This window comes from Pantherophis guttatus, chromosome 1, assembly GCF_059756535.1.
Source record: "Pantherophis guttatus breed Tessera chromosome 1, ASM5975653v1, whole genome shotgun sequence".
Classification (NCBI taxonomy): domain Eukaryota; kingdom Metazoa; phylum Chordata; class Lepidosauria; order Squamata; family Colubridae; genus Pantherophis; species Pantherophis guttatus.
In genome coordinates, this window is record NC_142063.1 from 317,194,523 (window position 1) to 317,200,115 (window position 5,593).

At 38.8% G+C, this 5,593-nt stretch overlaps 1 long non-coding RNA gene across 1 annotated transcript; it reads right to left on the bottom strand.

Moving 5' to 3' along the window:
• Window positions 1-3,446: 3,446 nt before the first annotated feature.
• On the bottom strand, window positions 3,447-5,097 carry LOC117671393 (uncharacterized). The gene is made up of 3 exons (XR_004592826.3): window positions 4,999-5,097; window positions 3,780-3,894; window positions 3,447-3,649 (listed from the first exon to the last, which is right to left on the bottom strand). It is a non-coding gene; the product is annotated as an uncharacterized LOC117671393 (long non-coding RNA).
• Between the last annotated feature and the right edge of the window lie 496 nt (window positions 5,098-5,593).

Below are 5,593 nucleotides of genomic sequence, written 5' to 3' on the forward strand. Positions count from 1 at the left end.
ATAGATCAAATAGATACATAACTATCTTTTTTGTATATTAATCAATATGAACATGAATATTTCAATTATTTCCAGGCAATCCAATTTCTTACAAATCAATTAATTATATTTACCAATAATAATGAACCAAATAATTTCCCCCATATATTCCTCCAAACCACAATTTAACCATTTCTGCTTTCAACACAATATACAATTAATAGTATCTCAATTATTACAATTCCCTAGTTAAATAGGGCTTTTTTTCTTTTGTGTTTTAAAATCTTGAACTCTCCTCTTTTGCCCTAAATTTCCCATTGTTTGCACCTACCTTTTTTGGTGAGGAGAAAGAAAAAGAAAAAGAAATCTCCCTCCCTGCCTCATTTTGTCACGTTGCAGCAGAGCCTGCTTTACTTTTAGTTTCCTTTTAGCTAGGGAAAAAAAAATCTGCTCCAGCACTCTTTGCAGCAAGCAAAGAGCTTGCAAAACAAGAGCTTGCAAAAGAGCCTGCAAAACAGCTGAGAGTGAATCAGCTGAGAGTCGGAGGCTGATTTAATCATGCTAATTAACCTATGCTGAAGCTGAAAGAGGCTGTTTTTTTTCTTGCTGTTTGCTTGCAAGGAGGTAAGTGCTGCGAGGCACAGGTCAAAGGGGGGCCACCCTCCTTGCCACTTAGCCCCCCTGTCGCCCCCCCTTTGCCTCTAGAATCTGTCTGCCGCCCCCCTTGCCACTTACTGCCCCCCTAAGGCATCCCACCACCCCCCAGGGGGTGGTACCGCCCACTTTTGCCACCACTGGCTTAACTACTTAACAACCTGTTCTACCAAAGTAGAATCCCACCACTGGGTCTACCCATTTATATTTGCAGGCACCGATCTACTCATTTGTTTTCTTTTAACACTGATCAGCTGTAGGGTGGCCCTTTGAAGCCCCATGGCAAGAATTTAAAGAGTTTTTTCCCTCTAGCCATCAGAGGGACTCTGGAGGCAGCAATAGATTGGGAGTGGGCGGGGTAAGCAAACGGCCGGCGATCCAACAGAGCAGAGAGTGAGGGTGAGTGAAGGCATGGGGGGGGCGAGAGAGGGCTTTGGCGACCCCTGTGAAATGGCTGTTCGACCCCCAAAGGGGTCGCGACCCCCAGGTTGAGAACCGCTGCTTTAAAGTGAAACAACCCACATGGCTATCATAAACATTCGTCTATGTTAAGAGGATCTCAGGGCTCTTTGGCACCAGGATATAAGTTGTAAAATATCTGTTGACACAGGCAATGCTATTAAATCGAATCCAAGTCTCCCCCTTCTTCCAACTGAATGGCAGTATCACTTTTAGGGATCTGACAACAGCTCAGTTGTGCACTTCTGCACTCTTTCCAGAGTCTCAATTTTTTTTATATATATATTGTGGTGACCAAAACTGGATGCAGTATTCCAAGTGTGGTCTTACCAAGATCTTATAAAGCAGTACTAACATTTCCAAGGTAGGTAAAATGAGGACCCGGATTGTGGGGGCAATAAGCTAACTTTGTATAAAAAAGAACACCGCTTAGGGGGAGCCGAAAGCCCTACTAAGCAGGTATATACAAAAGTATGAAGGCTATTGCTATTGCTATTGCTTTGTTTAACGCATTGTAAGCCGCTCTGAGTCTCTGGAGAAGGGCGGCATATAAATCGAACCAATAAATAAACAATAAATAAATTAACAACACACACAATGAATATCACTGAGACTAAAAATGGCAAAACTGGCAGTTCTGAAAAGAAAGTCAATGTTGAATAGTGTAGTTCTTTGCTCAAGAATCACAGGAAATAGGTAGAGGCCAACTGTATTTCTAAAAGTGCCTTGAAGTCTAGAAATCATTTTGAGCTCCTGGTATTACCCCAGAAATGATCTTGTGTAATGAGTGTGTGCAGAAAGGACAATGAGGATATCTCAGGAACAAACTGACATTTTGTTTAGAATAAAGTGAAAAAAAGGTAAAGAATAAAATAATATTCACCATATTACGACCATATTATGATCCAGTTATGCAGTTTACCTAGTCTTAGATCCATACTAAATGTGACATTTCAACTTTTACCTGAAACATAATTGTTGAGGGAAGTATGAGGGAAGTATGTATGAGGGAAGTATGCTGAGGGAAGTATGTATTTACCTGTTGTAGCAACAGACTTGGTTACCTGAATCGTCAGAAAGATTCCGTAGTTATAGGAATTCCACACTCTTCCCATGAACTCTTTTATTCAAGTGAATGAGAACTGTTAGAGGAGATGGAAAAAACATTTTGAGGTGTACTAGACTATCCCACCCCCTTTGAACTTCATTCTGCAATAGATTTGACTTGAGAAAGGATGCTAAACATGAGGGATGAGGATAAAAGTGGAAAAGGGAAATCCAGCTGTAACTCAGTAACTTCTGTGTTATGTGTACCCTGCCTATGTTGTAAAAATTGGTGCAGTAAAAAGGCAAATAAAGAATGGATATGTGTAAACTATTGGTCCTAGACTTACATTTGTAATTACTATTTGTATTTTAATCAATCTTTTCAGTGAAGTATGATTCATAGCTGAGATATTAACATTTTATAGGATGATTTGTGTCACAAGTTAAATATTTACATTCCCTTATAAAATTTAGACCCTGTAATAAAGGAAAAGCAGAAAGTGTATGAATGAAACATGGGGGGAGTAGGGGAAATCAAATAGGTTCAGTCTTAATGGATATTGGTTGTACAAATTATATTTTCATCTGTGTATACTCTTAGATCACACCCCTCTATTAGGATCAGCGTCCCCAATACTATCCCTCACTTGTTACCTGTGTGTGTTTGTCTGCATTAGGTCCTATCACACTCACCCCCTGATCATTTGATTTTATTGTGGAGTCTATCTATTTCTTTATCCTGGTAACTAAAATAAATTTTATAACATCTGTTGGTCTGTCTATTTAACAAAAAGAATGGTCCAGGAAAAGATCCTTTCTCTCATGCAGATTTCCCTTTGCTACATCTTCCTTTCTTTTATCAACACTCAGCCAATGCTGATATTGAGCCATTGGAGAAAGTCATTCTTATGCCAAGTAGTATCTTGAGAAAAAAATGTAATTTGAGAAAAATATAAACTTAAGTAATTCTTCCCCCCCTCCTTTCTGAGGTCTTAGCTAATAGCTTAAATTTGATTTTATACTACTTCTGCCCAAGCAGCCATATCAACTGGAAAACCTCAGTGGCAAAGTAACCATTACAATAAGTGAACAGAAGGGAAAAAACAAGACTGTGTGAAATTAAAGCATAATATGTGGTTAAAACAGATAACACCTTTCACACTGAAATGTTGGCAAAGAGATGCCTCCCACCCACCTCCCTTTTCCCTCCCCCTCTCTCTTTCCCTCCCACCACCACCCCCCCTCTCTCTCCTTCTGTCTCTCATAGGAATATAAAGCCCCTGGTCCCAGTTAAAGAAGTTGCACAATTTCTGCAATGCTCATTTAGCTTTATTTCAAGGAATATTTGCCAATTTTTACTTTAATGCATAAATGTTTTTGAGTTTGATAGATAGCAATTTGATTCATGTAAAGAAAGATAAAGCGATAGCAGGCGGTAATCTCAGGTCATTGGCCATATCTTGAAGACGTTCCGGGTGGTAGATGGAGATGGCATTATTTTCCACCTCACCTGTACAAATGAGATAAGATAATAGATTGGTAAATTCTGTGCTTTGCAAAGCTTTGTGAATGCAAACAATATCAAGCAGATAGTCTCAATATATATTTGTAATATTTCTATTAGAGGAGATTTTTCTTACCTATGGCAGCACCAATATCCTTTTGGACAATCCACTTGCCCGTAACAGGAAACCCCAGATCTCCTAAACCGAACACACACTCCTCTTAGCCGACGACAGCGGGGGCCGGCATTCCCTGTGAAAAGAAAAAGAGGAGACAGGCGAATAAAGTAAAGGTGAGTAAAGATATCTTGTTATTTATATCCATTTTTTCTTCGAAGACACCGTCTTCTTCCACAGAGTCACAGGACTCCTATCAGTTCAGAGAGTTTTCTCTAACCAGAGGAATCCCTTTCTGTTGATCTCCCTGTAGCAGCCCAAATAAATCTGATATCTAGACGAATTTGAAGTCTGGCGTAGAGTTGAGTTGGCTGGTATACCTGTATCCATTAAGATAGTCAGGGGAATAAAAAAATCTGGGTTATACCAGTGGAAGTCCTTGCTGTGATATATTTTCCTCCATTATTACAACGGATCCGTGTTTGCTAGGAAATAAGTTAGTTCTGCTGAATGTTTTGGATGGAGATCTTGTGTGTAAATGATTCTCTTAATGTTTTCAAGGATGGTCTTCCTTGCTCTTGAAAAGCTGTGCATATGTGACATTTTGCTGCAATTTCTTCTCTTTTTCCCACATTGAGTACAAATAGATTTACTAAATGATTACTATGTATCTTTTATTTTTCTCCATCTTTATTTTTCAAAAATAAGTTAAGGTGGTAAATGTATCAAATACTCCTTCCTCCTCCTATTTTCTCCAAAGCACCTAGACTGTGAGAAGATGTGGGCTGAGAGAAAAAAAGAAAGAGAAAGAGGGAGGGGAGGACTGGTCCAAATTTGAGACTCCATTGTGCCTCTTTATTAAATAGAACATACCTTATTTTGCTGAGAATTTGGTAAACCAATACTAAAAGTGAAGCAAATCAACAAAAATAAACTACAACAACAAAACCCTCCATAAAGTTCTTTCAAGAATAGTGAATCAATGAATTAATTTTCCAGCCCCTCCTGAATGTCTAATAATTTACTGGATCTTAAATTTTATTGCAAAAGAAAAATCAATGGCATGTTTTTCAAATGTTTGGAGGATCATTATGTCAATAGTCCACACAGTTCAAAGCTATTTCTATAAAGTAAAATAAAAAGACGTTGAAGATTATCCTGCTTTCAGTGATAGTCACACTTGTTTAGAAAGTAGTGAGTTATCAATCCTTTCTAAATTATTGCTAATTTTGTTTCTTACCTGGTTGAGACAGGAATGCAAGGAAAAGAAATGTGAACAGCAGATAAAGGATCTTCATGCTGGCTTTGGTTCTGGACCAAATTTTACTCCTGGGACAGACACAGCTCTCTATTTATAGAAATATAATGATTGCATCATATCACCTCAGTGAACTGTTGCAAAGATTCTTAGGTGGTTTTTTTTACAGTTCTTACATAAGGCAATGGTGCATCTTCCTTGTGTTGAAACACTCCTGTTGCAAAAGTCCTTGGAAGAGCAACAGACTTAGTTGAACTAAGAAAAGTTGCTATGGTTGTAAAAGATTGGAGGTTCAGGACTTGCCATGTCCTAGTGGGGCAAAGAAAATTCCTTACTGAGTTGCTGCCCAAACTCCACCAGTCCACGGTGATAATGTTCAGCCATATTCACTAGCAGCTGGAGTTTGGGAAGAGCCATTTAAACTAAATTATAGAAATCTGGAATTGGCACTGCTGTCATGGGTGACACATTTTTATGGGTGGGTTATGGGAAAACAGCTGCTCTGCTTCTTGGTGAATGTTTGTGGCACCCAGATGAAGCACAGTCTTATTTGCAGTGGTGGGATTCAATATTTTTA